Source organism: Dunckerocampus dactyliophorus, chromosome 18, assembly GCF_027744805.1.
Source record: "Dunckerocampus dactyliophorus isolate RoL2022-P2 chromosome 18, RoL_Ddac_1.1, whole genome shotgun sequence".
NCBI classification, from domain to species: Eukaryota; Metazoa; Chordata; class Actinopteri; order Syngnathiformes; family Syngnathidae; genus Dunckerocampus; species Dunckerocampus dactyliophorus.
This window is the reverse complement of record NC_072836.1, coordinates 20,526,008-20,548,605: the sequence shown is the minus strand read 5'-3', so window position 1 is coordinate 20,548,605 and position 22,598 is coordinate 20,526,008. Positions and strand designations below refer to the sequence as shown.

At 40.4% G+C, this 22,598-nt stretch overlaps 1 protein-coding gene across 4 annotated transcripts in view; it reads right to left on the bottom strand.

Moving 5' to 3' along the window:
- LOC129170667 (protein phosphatase 1 regulatory subunit 29) overlaps positions 1–22,598 on the bottom strand; it is a 77,386-nt gene that overhangs the window by 42,966 nt on the left and 11,822 nt on the right. The window contains exons 1-4 of one of the 4 annotated variants that reach the window (XM_054758419.1): positions 17,883–22,353; positions 17,485–17,565; positions 17,292–17,399; positions 9,583–9,801 (exon numbers count right to left, since the gene is read on the bottom strand). The gene's annotated coding sequence lies outside the window, so the exon portion shown is untranslated. The other 3 variants (XM_054758418.1, XM_054758421.1, XM_054758417.1) reach the window with 3 other exon arrangements.

The window sequence follows — 22,598 nt, the reverse complement described above, 5'->3', positions numbered from 1 at the left end:
AAATGTGGTATTTTAGACAGCAGTGTTGTTTAATTAGGACACTAATTATGTCTAGCTGCTGTGTCAGCCACTGACTAACAAAATACACACAGATGATTTCCAGTCTATTTCAATTAATCTGTGAATACCAAAATTTTGTTTTGGTGTTAAAATTCAGCTGTTTGATACATCTCGACACACAGGGATGCATCCAGGCGTCAGTCACGTATTAATAGTGTCTTCTTCAAGAACATTCTGGCATTTATTAAACAGGCAAGTTCTTATTGTATCCATATACTTCAAACATTTTGACTTATTTCGGCTTCTGTAGCTTTAGTTTGTCTCCTTGTTGGTGTACAAAATAAGCTTGCTCTGGCGATACCTCAATCATAAATACTTGTAAATGCCACTTATTCTGTGCGACTGACAGTCCGGAAAATAGAGTATTTTGTTATATTTAGCATCTGCATGAAAAAGCATCTCCTTTTATGTCATACAGTCGTCCCTCATTTATCGTGGTTAATTGGTTCCAGACCCGACTGTGATAAGTGAACTTCCGCAAAGTAGGATTTAATATTAATAAATGGATTATGTTTGTAGTTAGAGCATAGAAACCCTGTTTGAGTTTCTAAATAAGGTTTTAACCATTATTAGAGCCTTGTAGACATAAAATAACACCCCTACTGTATAGTCACCTTTACACTCCTATTATACACCATATTGCGCAACACTAATGCACAGGCTACGGGATCACTGCAGGGACATAAGGGACAGCCACCACTCATAGCATATAGCAAGCTATGGAGCTAACTAGTTAGCCTCCAATTTATGTGTTCTAAAGTTAAGAAAGTGCTTCAACCAGAGCGGGGAAGAAGGATAAAGTAAGAAGCCAAAAACGTACCAATTCCACACAGAATGGGGGGGAGAACTGTCTTATTAATGTAACATTACTGATGCCTAGTGACCACAATATACTGCATATGACTTGTCTTTCAATATTTTTTGACTAGTAATAGGCCGTAGTCAACCACAAAACAGCAATCATTTATTAATTAAATAATTTTCTAAAAACCGTGATAAAGTGAGGGGACGACTGTATAACACACAGTAGGCAAATTTCAACGAACACAAAGTTACGGTCGGCATTTTTACCACAGCACATGAGGCATGCCAGCAGACATGGCATCTCTAAAGTTGAAATCTAATGTGAGTTTAAAGAGAAAATTGTGTAGCAATTTCGTATCACATTTGAAATTGTGCGGTCTGATGCACATACATTTATAAGAATACACAGAGGTGCAAAGAGAAACCAAACAATGCTGTTCATATCCTGATCAGCATGTGATAAATAAACAAAGACCTTCTTCGGAGCTGATCCAGCATCTCATATCCCAACTGACGGCAACAAATGTATCCAGAAGCTGGGCCACTTGGCAAGCAGGCCTTATTTTCAGTTTGCATTCCAAATAATCTCTGGATAAATAAAAGCTGAGCTTGTGAGATATTGTGCACAGCGTGTGTGCTCATAGAAATCAAAAGAGGAGCATCCTGTGATGATCAGATAGTGTAAAACACACACAGTAGCTCTGCTCACTGATCGTGTGAATGGACTAAATTAACTTGCAAATCTATCATCTGCCACTCAGGTAATAAAGAGCATGTTTAAAAGCTCCCCTTTCTTTTTGAGAAGACTCTTTCACATGATTTAGGTTCACTGTAGCCAACATAAAAGTGACATGCTCCAATTCACACAGCTTTGATTTAAGACTATGAGCTCAATGTGCACTTGGGTCTTTGCAAATGTTAGTGTTTCTTTTTCTTGAGACGAGAACCAAATAAGGCGGCATCTGAGAAAGCAGAACAGGGAATGGATGAATTCCACATTGAAGATTTCCATGGATATGGATGACTATATGACTGTAAAGTTAGCGTGTGTGCGTGTGTGTGCACATAGAGACACACACACACATGCACACACACATCTGAGTCAAAGAGAAGAAGCCAGGAGTACAGAGTGTTTATACAGCATATCCCAGTGGTGGGTTTAGTTATCATGAATAACCAAAAAGTGTTGGGAATGGTATGTGCTGGATATGACAGGCAGCCAGCTCCTACACTCTCACACTCTGCAGGTCTCTGATACTCTGCTCTCCAAGCACCCCCCCTTCCCCTACCTCTGTTCTTCCTGGAGAATGGTGAATAAGGCATTACAGGGACCAGAGAGATCCTAGTGTGCATTAAAAATACATCAATGCACACGCTCACTACACACTGCACTATTCCAACCAGTCAAAGAAACCCCCCCCCCAAGCCTGCTGAGGTTCTGCCCAATCCCCCATGGGGAGAAACGTCTGAATGTCGTTTCTTGTGCTTTCTGAAGTGCTGTTGTTTCACACTAGCTTCTGGATTGGGTTTTTGAAGCATACTGATCTGATTACTGTAGTGGGTCAGCTTATGTAACATGTAGGATTCACTGCATATGGGGCATGTCTCCCTCACTCTCTCACATTCGTTCTCTTTCACTTGATTTGCTGGCTTATTGCCACCAAACTGAGGTTAAATCCCCTCACTGTTAGATACATAAGGATTTGGACCGTCCCACTATTTGCATTGGCGCCTCCGATATAATTGATGTGTACGTTGTGCTTTCATTTCAAAATATTGCATTAATCTTTCATGGAATGACAACAGTTTTCCTGCTTGTTTTTTGGATATAATTGGACAGTTGACTGCCACTGGCTGTTAACACGATAAAAGATAAAAGCAAACTTTAGTTGCTGTCAGCCTTGTGGAAGATAAATCACAAACTAGAACCTCAGAATCCAATGTTGTCTTGACTTTTTTATCCTCTTATAGTAACCGTCTGCACCCCTTGGGGAAAGACCCTTGCTATGTTGCTATGAGCAAGCTAAGAGCAATAAAATGTCTGGTCGTTCTATAAGTGGTTGAGATTATGATTATGATAACTGGCCTCCATTATTGCCCCCATCATTGCTCTTCAATGCAGAGATGTCAGTTTGAGGGACTTAACGGTTATTAAACGACATCAGATTTGACTTTGACGTGGACAAATAATGACTGAGGTTAAACCATCTCCTCCAGCACTTCACCTCCCCTAAATCACGCTGTGGACGTGATGAGACTAAACCTTGAGACAATTTGACACTTTGCTCCTTTTAGCACTCCACTGGCAAAGACAGACAACAGCATTAAAAACAAACATAAAAACTGTCTTGCGAAGAGAGGAAGAGACACAAACCTTCAGAGTGTCAACTCAAGGCCCAATCGATAATCCCATTAAAAATGAAACAACCTTTGTATTGGTTCTGACTGGGTTTAAGGGGCGGCAGGTTCGGAGGGGCAGCTCATAATTAAAGGGGGATTTACAAGATTGATGGCTTAATAGGAGTGATCAAGCAGTCGCACAATAAACTATCCACAGCTTCACATTTTGTTTTTCTCTCTTCATCCCAGCCCCTCACAGCATGTGTGTATTTACAGTCTGTCATTAACGTCGAAATGGGGCCTCTTAGTCTTCTCCCATGAGAAAAGGTGGAAATGGGTGACATCAAGGAGTGTGCTTGAACAAGAATCACAAAATGGAGTTATTTGGAAGCAACTAAAGGCTTTTAGAGGTTTCACAAAGACACGCCGTGTTCCCTAGTAAATCACAAATACAGTATATGGATGTGGCTCAGATGTGAAGCTCCATCTTTTAAGCAGAGAATTAAAGTCTGGCCTGGCTGAAAGGAAATAATGACTGAGCATCTTTTCTTGATATACTGTAATTTTCGGTGTTTAAGCCGCTACTTTTTTCTTATGCTTTGAACACTGCAGCTTGTACAGTGATATGGCTAATTTATGGTTAAAAACTACATTTCCCATGATGCCTAGAGTGCAGCTTCAGGAAGTAGTGGCGTGGACGGGTGAAGTGGAAGCTAATATCACGTTTTGAAGTCTTATGCAGCGATCTCTGACACATCTAACACAAGTACGTTTGATCAAGTGTAGCATTACTTGATACTTGAATGACTCAAATGACCCATTATCACCAAAAAGGCTGGACTGAATGAAGAGGATAGCTCATACTAAATGGCAAATTTTCTTTTGAGACAATGAAGAGCGACAAGAAAAGAGACAGCGAGAGAAAGAGAGAGAGAGAGAGAGAGAGAGAGAGAGAGAGAGAGAGAGAGAGAGAGAGAGAGAGAGAGAGAGAAAGAGAGACTGACAACGTGTGTGATGAAAGAATTCTGAGGCTGTTGAATTGTGATGCTTGTCATGACAACTTGAGTGGTTTTAGTTCCTGGGAGGAGGATGCCGATGAATGACTTCTCTGGTAGGCTACTGTTTAACTAGCCATCTTACACTCACTGATCGGCACTGTTTAACTAGCCATGTTACAATGCCCTGTTCTGCATTGTTTGGAAAAGAGCATTTAGTTCATCAAAAGTTTAAAAAAAATCTTTCTGTGTACTAAATATCCCATGTTATGATGTAGACACCTGCGGACTATAAACAGGTTCCCTCTATAGTTTGGAAATTACGGTACTCCATGTCCACTGGGAATGTGTGTGGGTTCTCCTTTCCATTGTTTCCTTCTACTATTTTGTAAGTGAAATGTTGTGGTTTCCCCAAGTGTTGCGCAACCAAGAATCCTGGTGAAACAAGACTTCCAAGGACTTAACACTGAGTGGCAGGCTTAATATTTTCTTTTCTCTCATTAGGTCCGTCAATAATCGCCCCCTCTAACAGCCTTTGACTTAATTGTTTCTCTTCTAGCGAAGTGAAACAATGGTAATGCTCTAATCAGTATGCATAGGGTGATGTCAGTGCTATTTTGCTGCCATCACTGCATAAATGAATTAATTCATGGCCTACGTTTTTACTGTACCGTTATAGCGTTATCTTGGGGTTTTTTTTTAGTTAGATTGATTTTCCAGAAGTTACATAAAAAGGCTGCCCTCAAGTCCACTGTGCAATTTTTTCTGTAACACAATGCAAATTAGAATGTATTTTAACCTCATGGTGACCAGGCGTTGTCTTTTCCCACTTTTTGCCACCTATGAAAAGGGGACTTTAAAGTTGGCAGTCGGTACATAATACTCCTCTCGCTGTGACTTGGGTTTCTGTTAAAAACCGCTGTCAATCGAAAATATGCTACAAACCCTAAAACAAGTTTTTTGAGAATAACAAGAGGTACAGTTTAGTAAAATACAACCTGAACTTGAAACTGACTTCGAGAGAAAATGTATTCATCATAGCATTTATTCTTGCTATAATGTTAATATTGGAAACCACAGATGCAAGGGGAGGGTCAGAGACGATGAAGGGCAGACTCACATGCCCAGACACCCAAGGCTTATTTGAATCCTGTGATAAGCATGCTGTTTTAGTGACGAGAGGCCTCTAGCCTTGAGCAGACAATCATAGCAAGTCAGTGTGACATTAATGTGTATTTTAACTAATATTAACGAATATTAGTCAAATCAAATCAAATCAAATCAAGTCACAAACCATATTTTCTTGAGACCCACCTTCCTGTATGGTCATTGACTATCTTTTCAGTGACTCTTGAATCATCATTGGACAAAATAGATCAATCACTTTCAATCACCACAAACACCACTGATTGACTGGTCATAATGTCACTCAGGGTGTTAAGTACGCAACTTTGCCGACTCTCCTTGATCTTTTGCTGAGCGTCTACCCCCAATATTCAGTGAAAACAACATGGGGAGCATGACTGGCACATGTGATTTCACGTAGATTCCTCCTAGCAACAAGTCAAGTTTTATCTATTGTCTATCTATTGTCTGTGCTCAGTGTGCACTGGTAACTGTCCACAATAAGATATTTATTACTTCACTTTATCAAGGTTGCTTGTTTCAAAGTGAATTACGCTTCTCAAATGTAGGTGGAGCAAAAAAAAGGAGATATTGTACTTAATATATAGTATATTTGTGACTTTGTACTCTTCAAACGTTTTAGTTTTGTTGTGCTGTTCTGCAGAAGCTATTACGGCACTCAAGGTGATAAACTGTATTCAAAAAGCTTGAATCCTTAAATGCAACATTTCCAGCTTCACTTAACTTGAGCCAGTCATCCATTTACTCCTGAGAAATGTTTAAAAAGGTTCCTTTGGAGCTTCAGTGAGTTTCTCTGAGGCGGCAGCTCGCAGTGACTGGTGGTGCATATGAGGACACACGAGGCATGCCAGCGGAGGCCGTGAGAGTTTGCTGCGATGGATGTGCATCACACGAGGGTTTTTCGCTTGAAACCAAATCTGACATTGGAGAACGGGGATCATCGTGTGCATGTGTGATTTCACTTTGGAACATTTCTCTGCTCAACCAAGCAGGACAGACAGGTGAAACAGAGAGGGAATGAAAAACAGAATTACCTGCTGTCCCCAGTCTGTTTGATCAAATAGTAAATACCGTATTACTGGACTGTACTCGCATCTATTTCAACATTTATTAATTCAACAGGCTGAATGGTGTCCAGTATGTTAAACAGTTATTCAGCTACACAATAGCATAAAGAACATACCTGGGAGGCTGAATAGGCTAAATTAACATAAAGTAACAATCCAGCAAGTCCAACAATCAAGTTACTGGTAAGCAAGTTCACCGAGCTCGCGATCTCATCACACATCACTGAATACAGTCGTCCCTCAATTAACTGGTTCCAGACCTGACCGCAATAAGCACATTTCTGTGAAATAGGATTCAATATAAATAAACAGAACATTTTGGTAGTTAGAGCATAGAAAACTTGTTCAGGACTTTCTAAATATTTTTTTACAATTGTTAGAGCCCTCTAGACAAGAAATAACACCCCTATCGTCCCTTTACACTCCTATTATTCTTTGTTTAAACCACATTGTGCAACACTAATTCGCAGGCTACGGGATCACTGCAGGGACATAGGAGATTGTCGCCGCTCATAGCACATAGCAAGCTATCAAGCTAACTAGTTAGCTTCCAATTTATTTGTTCTAAACTTTAGAAAGCATTTCAAATGGATTGGGAAAGGAGGACAAAGTAGGAAGCCAAAAACATACCACTTCCACATGAAATAGAAGAAAACCTCTTTTCACTCTATCATGTCGGACATGCCATGGCTGACCCCTTTCACTATTAAGGTAAGGTAACCTAAGGTAATGTCTCATTAATGTAACATTACTGATGCCCACTGACCAGAAACAATCATTTATTAAATCATTTTTGAAAACCTGCGATACAGCAAGAGAGCAATGTTCGATATCGGCTCAATAATTACCGTGCACCCCTAATTTTAAGATAAGAGATGATGTAGACAATGTACAGCTGGCAAAAGGACAAAGCAACAGAACTAAATATTGGCTCACTATTTTGCAAGCAACTGTTTTTTCTTGCCATCTTTATGCAACGACTCGTGGCAATCTATTCAGGTTGTTTTAATAAACATTTCTAATAATAAACAAATTAAACATACATTATGGTACACTTGTTGCACATTGGTTGTGATTTTCCATGTCCCACTGAAGCCCTATAATAATAATAATAATAATAATAATAATAATAATAATAATAATAATAATAATAATAATAAACAAACAATCTTAAACCGCTAGGAATAAACAAACCATAATATTTTTGAAAAACAATTAACTGACTGATCTTCCTTTCCAGATTTTTCATCTCTTCCCAACAATAGCAATTAGCATAAGTTCCTCTGATGCTGCCACTTCATCTTGGCGATACAGAATGCAGACGAGGGGGAGGTTGTTTTTTTTTCCTCTCAACGCAACTGGACGGGATGAAAACAGAGAACAAGTAATTACAACAATTATTTCTTTTACTTTTCATCTCGGCCTGACACGTACTGCATGGCACACTCGCACAGCAACGAGATGTAATACCAGCGGTAATTGCAATGCTGTCAGCACAAATGATAGCAGTGCCAGCGAAATAAGTGCAATAAAGCAGTGAAGGAGTTATAATATACGCATGTGAGCAAAGACTAACTCATGTTTTCCTCCCCGCCGGGTGCTAATCTGTGCCTTCTGCACTGTAGGCCCTGTTGAAAGTTGAAAAAGGGTGACAATGTCCACCCAAAGAACGTCAGTTTATAGTCAGTTGACTACTGAAATGAAACACTTACATGTAATGGAGGCACAGACTGTGGGCTTGTTATGGATGATGCATTACTTTAAGATTAAGAACCTAACTTTACCTTCATCTTTCATACATCAAAGCTTCATCACATACCGCTGACCCCAAATTTACTCATACATTACAATTTATAGTTGATTACAATGCTCTCGATGGTATTTCAAGTGGTGCACAGTGAGCCTCCCCTCAGAGAACATAACACAGTTAGGACGTCCTCTGCTCCCCCCCAAAAAAACAAATTTCTGCTCAGTCCAGAATCTGTTTATTCTCTCACTGTAGGAACTGAAAATCAAGTCATTTTTCCTTTGACATAACTGATGTTAGCTTAGTGGGATTGAAAAAAGTGTTTTTCTTTATTTTCTTTCAAGAGGCTGCACGTCCTCTCAAGTCTTCTGGTACCTTACCCGCCTCGTGCTTTGAAAAACCTCTGCTCGGGATCATGTTAGAAGTCTCGAGATGTTTTTCTTCATACTGTCTGGGATATAAATGTTTTCCTTAATTCCAAACAGAATAAAATGATGGCTTATTGATAAAATGGCTTTCATTTATATCCCAAACTTAACTTCTTAGGCTTTTGACACTTTCTGGTATCATTTCCAGCTAAAAGATGCCCATTTAACTAATTCAAAACACTGAAAATTTGACCTGCTAATGAATACAACGCTGTACATGTAGAGCATAACTGAAGTTAGTTCCCCCCCAAGGCTACGCCTCCCCTCAAGCGTTCTGGTACCTGACCCGCTCGTGCTTTGAAAAACCTCTGCATGGGATCATGTTAGAAGTCTCCGAGATCCTTCAATATATTGTTTTCTTCAAGTTGTCTGAGATATGAATGTTTTTCTTGATTCCAAACACAATAAAATGATGCTTTATTGATAAAATAGCTTTCATTAATATCCTAAACATGTCTTACAGCCTTTTGCCACTTTCTGGTGTCACTTTCAGCTAAAACACGGCCATTTAACAAATTAAAAACACTCAGAATTTGACCCGCTAATGAATAAATTGCTGTACATGTAGAGCATAATTCACGTTAGCTTTGTGGGACTGAAAAAAGTGTTGTTGTTGTTTTTGTTTTTTTTCCAAGAGGCTGTGCCTCCCCTCAACTCTTCTGGTACCTGACCCGCCTCTTGCTTTGAATTTTTTTTTTTCTTCAAATTGTCTGGGATATACATTTTTTTTCCAATTCCAAACACAATATAATGATGGATTATAGTTGAAATAGCTTTCATTAATTTCCCACTCAAAATGTAGTAAGACGTAAACATGTCTTACAAAAAAACAATTTACATCCTAGTGTTGCCTGAATCAAAATATTGTGGTCCAATAGAAAACCAGTCCCAATAGTCACATTAGTGATTGCTAGCTTGCATGTTTGGTGTTACACAAATGATGAATGAAAGCATAAGTAACTAAATCCAAATACAGTAGAGAGAAAAATTCCTACCTGCTTCCCTTCTGTTGCCTACTGTGTCATCAGTGGGCTTGGTGAACACGGAAACGTGCTTCTTCCTCTCGCCTAGCCGTCCTGCTGCATATCCCTCATGAATTTTTTATTTTTTTTTTTAAGTGAGAGAAGGGTTTTGGTTGGAAAAGTGGAAAGAGCAGGTTGGGTTGCTGCCTTGTGTTGGACTCTCTTTTGCCCGTCAGTTGTTCTGTCAGCGGTCTAGAAATGAAAACAAAAGCAGAGATTATACACTGATTACTCATATTCTATTTTATTTTTTGTTTTTATCATTCTCACTTTCGACACCAGCTCTGAGAAGTCTTCAGAAGCCAGATTTGAACCTGGGTCTCACTCATCTCTCAGTCTATTCCACAGGGGTCACCAGTCTCAAGGATCCCACTGATGGTCTCCTAGAAAGCCATCCCACTTCTGACACCAACTCGGAGAAGTATCCAGAAGCCACACTAGAACCGGGGTTTCTCTCATTTCTCAGTCTATTCCACAGGGGTCACCAGTCTCAAGGGTTGTCGAAAGCAGGGCATGCAAAGGATAACCTAACTGCTATTCCCACTTCTGATGCCAGTTTTCCTACACAACCACATGAGAATCTGCCACACTTGGCATTGCTATGTTATGCTGTCCTCAGTTTCTTTCAGCTAGAATTTTTCAGCATTAGATTTGTCAAGGATGGCGTATTATTTTTCTCAATGCTTTAATTCAATATTTCACATTCACATGCAAAAAAGAGTTGTCTGAGAGCTGAAATTGTAGGCGAAGCGTGTCGATGAGCTTGCACTCTAGTTGTTGTGCTCCGCTTAAATCACCAGGGAAGACAAGCGAGGGGTTTAATAAAGGCGAGGGGGACATCAGTAGGGTAAGAGTTAAGTGATGCCTTTCCCCATCTCAAAGTGGCGTTATATACATTTTAAAATGAGATGCTACATATCAGTCGCCACACACCTTCATCCATCAGCACATACCACACAGCCTATATATTATCTATAAATAATTTGTGCAAATAGCTGTCAGAGCATCTGACCTACAGCTGCTTTCCCCTCTGCCTCTCCTCATCTGTCTCCATCCTTATTTTCTCCCCTCCCTCTAGCATTTTCACCCTCTCCCCTACAAACGCACACAAACAAACACACGCAGAGTCAGTTAGAGGGTGCCAAAGAGAGCAGGCTGTGACATCCCATTATCAACAATAACACTGGACTTATCCTGCTTTTTGCCTTTGCAAGTGTAATGGGTGGAGCGCTGCATTGCCCATGAGCACGGAAGTGGACCTGCAAGCGCGTGTACTGTCTGCAGACACACTCCAGTTCTCAAACAAACAGGCTTACATACAAACAGGCTTTACGGCTCACTATGGAGGCGGATTAATAGTGTCTCCCCAGTGTGTGCTTACTGTCTGAGAGGAGGACAGTTCTAGCATAAAGCCCCCTCCCCTCTCTATTTCATTTTTTCATTACTTACTTTTTAAGCTAAACTACTCAGAACAGTTTGCCTTTACCTTGTAATACATTTCCCATGGTGCGTTGTGACATGAAATTAGTCTTCAATCCAGTGTGTAATTTGCATTAATCTAATGGTCTTCAAAATCACCTAATACTGTTTAAAAGGCTGCGATCATGTTGCTACGGGAGCTCTCACACACACACACACACACACACACACACACACACACACACATTTGTTGATGTGCTCTCCTGCTGAAATGATGTTGAAGGTTATAAAATCAAGACGCAATTTCGTAACATAATAAGATGTTTGAATGATATGTTCAGTCACACACTGAAGTGGCAGTATGATGAGGCTATGGCATGTGTGTTGTGGAAGGGCTATAATTTACCAACTATACGCCGCTGCATTTTTCACAAATGCTGCAGCTTTAACAATGATGCGGCTAATTTATGTCTAAAAGAACTACAGTTCCCATGATGCTTAGAGTGCCAACAACAGGAAGTAATGCATTTCCACAACAGAAGCTAATACCACATGTTTTGAAGTCTTATGCGGCTATCGTGTTTTGATTTGACAAATCTTGAGGAAGTTTGATCAAGTATAGAATTACGTCGCACAACTACGGTGTCATCAGTGGTTGACTTGTAGTTTCTTTGCTAAGTAACACAGTTACGCCACAAGTCTCACACACACACAAAACATGTTTTTATCATTTTACAATTCTAGTTTTACATGCATGAAAAAAAAATCTAAATGGATATGACTGACAAAAACATGATTGCTGCCAAAGACACACTGTGGAAGCAAGATCAACACGGACACCACCTTCCTGTTTTGCCATGGGTTATTTTTTGAATCCTTCTTTGTCAAAATGTTGCCACTTGAAACATTCTTTGGCTCCATTTTTTAATGTAAAACAAGAATAGTGTGCTATGTGTTAGTTTGCCTTTCCGGAACGGATTAATTGCATTTACATGACTTGTAATTTGAAAAAATGTCTTGGTTTAGAGTATCTTTGGTTAGAGTCGGACCTTCTGGAAAGGATTAATGACGCTAACCGAAGTTTCACTGTATTGTGAGAAGTTATGACTCAAAGTCAATTACAACAATAGAAATTTTTTATTTAATCTCAGTGAGGTTACGTCAAAAAAGGGTTTTAGGACTATGCAGATTATATGGTGTAGTCACATGTTTGTAAAGTAAATACGTACAGTACATGTTTGTACTCGCAATAAAAAAAAGGCAGTCGGGAAGCGTTGCCAAGTAGGACTGCTTATTATTATGGTCAGGTTATAAAAGGTGACACCTGTGTCGCTATTCGCAAAGAGTGCTCATCTCCTCTATCCTATGTCTCGCTGCCTCTCCTACTTATGTTTGCTATCGCTGTCTCCCCCTCTACCCCACTCGTTTGATGCATGCAAAGGAGCAGCTGTTGAAACAATGAGATGGATTGGAAGCAAATCAGTCAAACTAGTCGCATTTGTCCACACACACAGATATACAAACACGCACACACACACACACACACGCAAGCTACTGTCTAACTAGAATCTAAAGCAAGCACTTCAGTGCAAGTCTGGAAAGTGACTGGAGAGCCGGTTTAGCTCGTGTGCAAGTATGCATCTCAGCAAACTACTTTGGATGTGTTTGCTCATCCCTCAGTCGGCTGCAGACGACGGCCAGTATTTCAAGTTCCAGTGACTCAGGGTTGAATTAAAGCAGTTTCCGTTGGCCAAGGGAGTGAAAGAATTGAACAGCAATCTCCAAAAATTTTGATTTGATGCTCCAACACTCATGAAAAGAGAAACACTAAGCTTGTACATAATCCTGGAAACAAAATAAGATATTATATAAAAATCATGACTTTGCGGGTATTGGCGCAGGTATTACATCGACGCAAATATAAGACAGCTTTTTGAAAACCTGTTTCAGACAAAATCAAGAAAAAAACAAGATAAAATTAACTTTTAACTGAGATTTTCAATATCAAATAACTTGTAAATTGCAATAATAATATACATTGTTAGATGACTCTGCTTCACTGATCAACAACAGCATCAACACTTTGCTGTTGTTCGCTTACCCGCCCAACCTTTGAGCCAAGTTTTTGCATGAATGACCAGAAGAAAAGCTCTGTGTTTTAAACATTATTAGAGCCCTCTAGACATGAAATAACACCCTTACCTTACCTTTACACTCCCATTATCCAATATAGAAGATATAATCAGAGACAATAAGGCATTTAAGACAGAAATGTGATGCAATAAATGTGTTCCGCACAGGTGGACAGGAAGTGACATCAGGGCTTCAGGGTTGAGTTTTACCTGGATTACGGCCAAAAGTAGCCCATGTTATTATGGTCATTATTATTAGAACTATTATGTTATTATTATTAACTCATTCAATCCCAGCCATTTTTCAAAGTTTATCCACTTCTGTACCGGCCATTTTAGACGATTTTGACTGATCTTTCAAGGCACACAGACTATTGTGTTCTATGGTTATATTCAAGATTCAAGATTCAAGATTCAAGATTCAAGAGTTTTATTGTCATGTGCATGGTAAAACAGCAGTTATACCATGCAATGAAAATCTTATTCTGTTCATACTCCCAAGAAAAGAAAGGAAACACAAGAAAGAATAAGAACATAAGAAACATAAACACATAAACATATATACCAATAAATTAAGCAACAACAACAGAAGAGACATTAATACAAGCAAATAATACAAATAAATAAATAAATAAATAAAGTGCTATGAGTGTGTGCGTGTGTTGCGTGCGGCGTGTGCGAGTGCTTCGTTGATAAGCCTGATGGCCTGTGGGTAAAAGCTGTTTGCCAGCCTTGTGGTCCTGGACTTCAAACTCCTGTAGCGTCTGCCTGACGGTAGGAGTGTGAATAATGAGTGTTGTGGATGTGTGCTGTCCTTGATGAGGTTGTGTGTTCTTCGTAGGACTCTAGATTTATAAATGTCTTGCAGTGAGGGGAGGGCTGCCCCAACAATGTTCTGTGAGGTCTTGATCACCCGCTGGAGTGCCTTCCTATCACGTGTTGTACAGTTACCGTACCAAACAGTGATGGAGGCGGTAAGGACACTTTCAATAGTGCATCTGTAGAAGCAACTCAGGATTGTGGTGGACATGCCAAATTTCCTCAGTCTTCTCAGGAAGTACAGTCTCCTTTGGGACTTCTTCATAATTTGTTGGGTGTTGTGAGACCAGGTGAGGTCCTCGCTGATGTGTGTGCCAAGGAACTTGAAGGTTTTCACCCTCTCCACCTCAGTCTCATCAATAAACAGGGGTCTATGCGGCTCCTTTTCCCTTGTTCTTGGGTCAATGATCATCTCTTTAGTCTTATCTGTATTGAGAAGGAGATTGTTATCACGACACCAAGCTATGAGGTCCGCCACCTCTCTTCTGTATGATGTTTCAACACCACCAGTGATCAGTCCGATGACTGTAGTGTCATCCGCAAATTTAATGATGCTGGTGTTGTTCTGGGAGGCCACGCAATCGTAGGTGAAGAGCGTGTAGAGGAGTGGACTCAGCACACACCCCTGTGGGGTCCCAGTGCTCACAATTCTTGAGCTGGATGTGCGGTTGTGGACTCTGACTGACTGGGGCCTGCCTGTGAGAAAGTTAAACACCCAGTTACAGAGGGAGGGAGACAGGCCAAGTGTGAGGAGCTTATTTGTGAGTTTGTGGGGGCAGACTGTATTAAAAGCAGAGCTATAGTCTATAAATAGCATTCTGACGTATGTGTCCTGGCCCTGTAGGTGAGAAAGGGCTGTGTGGATGGCAGTGTTGACTGCATCATCCGTGGACCGGTTCTGGCGATATGCAAACTGTAGAGGGTCCACGGTTGCCGCCGGGATGCTCTTTTTGATGTGGGTCATGACTAATCTTTCAAAGCACTTCATAACAATAGGAGTGAGTGCTATAGGGCGATAGTCATTCAAGCAGGTCACGTTGCTCTTCTTGGGTACGGGCACTATGGTGGTGGACTTAAAGCAGGTCGGTACAGATGCTTGTGCAAGCGACAGGTTAAATATGTCAGCAAGCACATCAGCTAGCTCTGATGAGCAAACCCGAAGTGCACGTCCTGAGATGTTGTCTGGCCCTGCTGCTTTTCGTGGGTTTGTTTTGTTCAGAACCCTGCGCACATCAGCTGATGTCACCATGAGAGGTGAGTCCTGTGTGCTCCCCAGGTTCAGCCACCCTCTCTGCTCATCAGGAGTTTGGGTGTCAAAGCGGGCATAGAACTCATTCAGCTCATCAGGAAGTGTAGTTTGGCTGGACGTGGATACGCTACTCTGCTGTCGATAGTCTGTGATGTGCTGGAGCCCCGCCCACATGCGCCGAGGGTCTGAGGTGGAATACTAGCCCTCCAGCTTCTGTCTGTACTGTCTTTTGGCCTCCCGTATGGACCTCCTCAGGTCATATCTGGCCTTTTTGTAGTCATCAGCGGTGCCCATGACAAATGCAGTCGAACGAGCACGTAGCTTAGCCCTTACATCACAGTTCATCCACTGTTTTTGGTTAGGGTATTTTCTACAATACTTGGTGGTGGTAACAGTCTCTATGCATGTGATAATGTAGCCAGCTTGAAATATGCAAAAAATAAAAAAAAAAAACCTGCAAAAGTGGGGAAACAGAGCAAAGAGTGAAGTTCATACTTAAAATAGGTTTTTTCACCAAAATCACAAAGCTGAGATGCAGTTTTTTCTTGCTGCTAAGCATACTTTCACTATGTGGTCCTTGCTGAAAAAAGTTTGGACAGCCCGGTATCAGAACATACCATTACAGAACAGCATGTGTTAGCGCATGAGAGAACCTAAAGATATCATATGACAGACCACAAGAAGAAATGCTTTTCTAGGTGTAAATATAACACATTCCAACAGTCATTTGAAGGTGCTTGAAGTGAGTGGACACAGATGAACCAGATTATTGTCATTTCATATTTTCCTGACCTTAACCCTTTTATTTGGCTTCAGTATTGTCTCATTTTCTTTACATTAGGAAAACCGTGGTATTTCGAAAGGTTGACTTTCGACATCCGCCCACTCTAACAGAGATAGAGAGAGAGCGATAGAGAGAGAGAGAAACAGTGGTGAAAAGATGACGACCATGACATCAGGACCCGCTCCAGGGAGCTAATCCACCTAAAGTGTTCGCTGTGTCGTTGCTTTGTGCATTTATGTTTGTGTTGCCTCACAAATGAGTCTGCTGAATCACAAGTCTGACCTACAAGGAAACCTCACAGCGGGCGTCACTTAAAAAAAAGAATAAAAAATGTAACATGCACGCTGCCATATGTGCTCAGTGCGAGTAAACTTGGGCGAACTGGAGGTGCAGTGCATGCAGGGAGATTGCCTGGTATATAATGAGGGCACAAGAGTTCAGCCGTGGCCGACAGTGTTTCTCATAAACATATGCAAACACACAATCACACTCCTGTCACGCCACAATAATCCCTCAGGCATGAATGAGCTACTTTACCCCCAGAGAGGTCATTGTGAGCTGTTTGTGTCTCTCGTCATCACTCAGGCACTGTTGTTTCTTTTTTTGCATACACAAATGCAGTTAAATGCAGACTCTTAGCCAACTTGTTGGTCAGCTTCCTCCGATTCGATTGAAGGTGGTATTAACCTAATATGCAGTGCGGCAGTTTGCCCACTCATCCTCTGTATCTTGTGACACTTCTCCATGTGAAAACATTTCAGGAAAGACATTACCTTTGCCTGACACCCACTATTGTATTTGTGAAACCTTTATTCCATTTGTGAAAATGCAATAAAGGCACATTTAGTCTTTTTAAGCACCTAGTACATATTAGACCTGGTCCACTTAGAAAACCACTAAACCCAGACCTCTGAAATCGGGACTAACTTAATCTACAGACCCCAAAGGTTCATAAAAACACAAAAGGCACAATTTAGGGGACCATAAAGAAATGTACCTTTATTGCATTTTCACAGGTGGAATAAAGGTTTCACTTTTTATGAACCTTTGGGGTCTGTAGATTATTCCAGTCCAGATTTGAAATGTCTATGTCTAAGAGAGCCATGAAAACCACATATTTTAAAATGTATTTTTTGACACTGAATACAACTAAATGCATGCATTTTTAAGCAAGACCAGCAATTTTAGAAAATAATTACTCTCTGAGTTTATTCTTTTTAATAACATTGTTATGCTGAAGCTATCCAATAATTACAATAAATAAATAAATGCTTCTTACCATTAATGCAACTTCTGGTCCTGCATGGTTTTGGTCCGTGCTCCGTAGCTGTCATCAAAAGAGCCACATCTGGCTCCCGAGCCATAGGTTCCCTACCTGGGTTAGAGGCTGAAAATACAGAGAAATGTACCTTTATTGCATTTTCACAAATAGAATAAAGGTTTCACAAATCACAAACTGCGTTTTTATGCACCTCTGGGATCTGCAGATTAATCCAGCCCAGATTTGAAGTCTCCTTCTGGTGGTTTTCGAACAGCACCAGGTCTAATAGGTGCTAAAAAAAACTTTTAAAAGTCTAAATGTGCCTTTATTGCATTTTCACAAATAAAATTACAAAATCACAAATACAATAGTGAGTGTCAGGTAAAGGCAATGTCTTACCTAAAATATTTCAAATGTTTTCACAATAAGAAGTGTCACAAAAAATCAGTCAAACACGCACGTGTACTGCACACCTATGCTGCTCATTACGTCAATTCCACCTTAAATTCCCCTTAAGTGCCGAATCGGAAGCCAGCGTGATGGTCGTATCATTAGGTACGCCTGCACCGAGATCCAATACAAGAACTCTGTAAACAACTGTTAGCTTACCTGTAGGATTGTCCCTGCCCCTGATGCTTGCTTGTATTGTAGTCTCATCAAATACACATACAATTTATGTCAAAAGATGGCGCGCCAACAAGATAAACGCACAAAAAAACACTTTCAGCCCCTCAGACGTCACTTCTTATTTCTTGCTAGTAGCCTCCTCCACCTGTCCATTGGATATGTTCGAGTAATGAACGAGTCGTTCAAAACTCGCGACGGTCTCACTGAATCGAGAGTCACGGGTACTCGTCTCTGTCAACTCGCTCACTTACTCACCCCTGCTGCCGCGAGTTAATTAAAAAAAAAAATCAGGCAACATTTCCGAGTGTGATTAAGTGCGAAACAAGACGGGGAAAGGGACGGAAGTTGATGGGCATGTGCTGTGTGGTGGGTGATTCGAGTTAATGGAATGCCAAATGGAAGCATTGTATCAGTCTTGACTGACAAATGCTGAGTTTAACTCATCAATTGACCAGTTCTTGGCATACTTATTTAAAATGTAAATTATTTAAAGGAATTAAAAAAAAAACATTAATCAAGTATTATATTTGCATTTTTTTTTTTATTAAATAGACAAGTCGATATTTTTCAATAATATGGCATATAACACACAAAATCACAAAATCCGCATATTTGAGTAAATTGTACATACTGAGCATTTTCAAGCAGACAAATGGCTAAATGACGTCAAATACAAACATAAGTCACTCAAAAGACTCATTCTAAGACATTGTGATGCTATGTAGTATTCTACACTGATCACTAGATGTCAGTAATGTTACTATAATGTGCGGTGAGGCACACAAACACCAGACTTGATCACCGGAAAAACACAATAATAACATAATAAATAATAATAATGCGTAATCCACTCTAAGATAAAACTCAACTCTTAACCCCAAATGTCACTTCCTGTCCTCCACAGGTCCGGAACACATTTATTGCAACGCACACAAGCATGAGTTTTATTTATGTCTTACATGTCTTATTTTGTCTCATTCTGACAAGTATATCAAGTAATAGGCGTGTAAAGGTGACTTTTGGGGCGTTATTTCATGCGTAGAGGTCTCTAATAATGTAAAAAAAAAAACGTATTTAGAATGTTTCCTATGCTCTAACTACAAAAATATATAATTTATAAATAAGGAATCCTACCTTGCGGAAATTGACTTGCCATCATCGGGTCTGAAACCAATCAACAGTATTACTTTTATAGGGATTACTGTAATAAAAAAAAGGAATTAATTAATGAAAAAATATCTAGCATCATCCAAAAGGAATACATGCTGTTAATGTGAGCCTATGCAATCAAAAAACACATGAAGATGTCAAGTGGTGCTGAAGCTCTGCATGAATTCAGCACAATGGCTTTATTCAGCACATAAACCCCAAGAATAGTAAACATATTGTTGATGGAATACCTCTCTGATAACATCAATAAAAACTAGGCATCATTATCTTTGCAAAGGCTGAGTTTTAAACACAGCTCTTGTATTGGATCTCATTAGATTTGCAGGTGTGGCTAATGTGAGCGTGTGCAGATTATCTCTTAACCGAACAGCGACACAATTTGGAGGGAAGCGACGTGTGCAAATCCTCATCAATGCAACAAAAGTGAACCAGGATGACTCATGCCACTTGCCGACCATGTTACCGTTCTAAAGATGGACTCTTAAGTAGACCAATACAAACATCTATTGGTAGATTTTTTTTTTTATTAAAAAAGAGTGTGGCGTTATTTTAATTTTAATCACTCTCACAGTCTCACCCAAACCCTGTGTAAGCTTTTGTCGCCTGTCTGGCGGATTAAGTGTTGAGCGCTTGTGGAATTTAAACCCCCAGGAGTGTGCACGCTGCGTGTCTGGCACATGCCTGCTAGTTTTGGCCACCCCACCGACTGACTGATTCCTCACTTTTGAACTCACTTTTTAGAGTACAACTGTGTTATGCATAACTAAATATGGACTACAATTTGGGCATGGTCATTTGGTTTTGTTTCAGGTATGCTTCACAAAGTTACATTATAGAACATCACAAGTTTACACCTGTATAAATATGTGAGGACCTCCATTAGGGAGCCATGTTTGTCCCTTGTGGGCTTTGCTTAAAGTTGTAAGCAGGTTTGAATGGGCCCTCACATCCCTATGGAACTCTGTGGTTCATGCAAGTCAGTGGACACGTGGGACTCAGAGCCCACAAGCTTCTAGGGTGAAGATTCCCCCCGGACATATCTATGCTTTAAGGAATTTGACCTCCATTAGGGAGCTATATTTGTCCCTTGTGGACTGTATGCTTCACGGCTCTCCACTGTGTTGCATTTTCCTGGTTTCAGTTTCCAGTTCAGTCTGCACAGTACAAATAATAGATATAAATAGAAATAGATATTATCAGTTTCTCAATCGTATTTCAAATCGGGGGTGTGCGTGAAAACATTTCTGTCCTCGAGGGGGCCATGACAGAAAATAATTGAAAACCACTGATCTAACGAAATCTTCCATCTGTCCATCCATCCATTTTCGGGGCGGTCTTTTCCACTTCCACTGGGAGGACACATAGGCGTTCCCAGCCCAGAATAATCCCTCCAGCGTGTCCTAGGTCTGCCCCGGGCCTCCCCCTGGTTGGGCATAACCGGAACATGTCACGAGGGAGGCGTCCTGGAGGCATCCGGACTAGATGCCCAAGCCACCTCAACTGGCTCCTCTCGATATGAAGGAGCAGTGGCTCTACTCTGAGCTCCTTCCGGATGATGGAGCTCCTCACCCCGCCTCTTAGGGGGAGTACAGCCACCCTATCCACGATCTTGTTCTTCAGTCACCACCCAAAGCTCATAGATCAACTGGTAAATTGAGAGATTTGCGCTGTCTTTTCACCACGACGGTCCACCTGTCGATCTCAAGCTCCGGCCTTCCCTCACTTGTAAACAAGATCACGAGATACTTGCGGCAAGACGTCACACCCAAACCGAAGGGTGCAATCCACCCTTTTCCCACTAAGAACCATGGCCTCAGATTGAGAATCTTAGCATGGATAAATCTGAAATAAGCCCAATTAAATAAGCACACTAAAAGGTGAAGTGAGATTGAGTTAATAAAATGTCACTGGATGTTTGTAATCTCTAAATCCACTCCGTTTTTAGCCTCCAAACATCTGTCTGTCCAGTCTCAGCGTAGCCAGTCAGTCTGCAATCATGCAGTACGTGTCCCGACGTGTGCCCCCCAGCCCATTTCAATCACACCCAACCCTCTCCATAGCTCTCTAAACTGTCCCCTCTGGTTGCTTCATTTCAAGTGACACACACACTATGTGGCCCGCAACCACAGCAAAGAAGATATAGAATCACAAGGACAGGCAGACAGTGGGGGTAAATGCCCGATGAATCAAACAGAGACGGGGGGAAACATTCGACGTCCCAGGAGACCATCTCTTGGAACTGAGAACGGTTTCCAAGAATGTTGACTTTTTAACTTTTATCCCTGTGAACACCAGAAGAAAATCTCTGAAAGCGGAGTTTTCCAAGTGTGAAAAATCATGTTTTTCAAACCTGCTGATACAACGTGGCTGTAATTATCTGCACTATGACATTTGATACCATCAATACCCTTCCTGCCCGTACAGCAGACATGGTATCTGTAAAGCTGAAGTTCACGATGGAACGCAAAGCTTCCCGCGGCAAAAGCTTCTGAACATTTCAGCACTGACACACACACACACACTCACGTACACACACACACACACTCACGTACACACACACACACACACACACACACACACACACACACACACCAAAAAGAAATAAAGATCTGGTGTCTGCTGACAAGACGAGAGCGCGCCTCGCTTGAAGAGGGAGAAAGACCGCTAGCAAGGAGTTGGATTGGATTTATTCCATGTGGGAAAAACACGACCGAGTCATGTCCAAAAAATGAAAAAGAAAGAAGAGGCGGAGTGATGGATGCCCTAATACATAAATTATATTCATATTCATATCACATGGTAGTCTTTTGTTACCGTCTGATGAAAAGCCTGCATCTCCACTTTAGAATGATCATTTTGACTTTTTCCACATAATCCCATTTTCCATGTTTTGCTGTATGTCCTACGCCGTCACTTTGTTTTAACAAACTAAGTGTTGACATCCTTGGAATATGTGCGGGATGTTCTGACAATAAACGTATTTTTCTGGTAAACAGACGAAGTGATGTACGCAGGTGAACATCCGGTGGTTAAATTTGCCATGAACTATGAATTCTGCAGAATTTGATGTAAAATGTTAATGCTTTGATGACATCATGAACTTTGTGTAGTCATGCTGTCATTTGAAGTTTGAGACGTTGACTTTGAGTATGAGACACTAACACATACAGTAGTTGTGTTTTCCACTTCCAAATATCAAAAAATACATTAAAATGGCTTTGTTGAATGTGTGTTTTCATGAAATATTATTTATTGCACACAAGAAAGTGACCTACGTGGTTGTGGTTGTATAAAAATGTAAAAGTGTAAAATATTTATATACAAGTAAAATGTATACAAATATATAAATTAGTTATATCAAAATAAAAGACTGTTTTATTCTTGATGACTTTTTGATTACATTTAATTAAAATATTATTCTTAATATTAATAAAAAATATATATTATTTTGAGAAAATGAAAATTATTAAGTATTTAAAAAAAAATTAAATGCATTTTAAAAAGTTACATTTATGTTTTGACAAAATT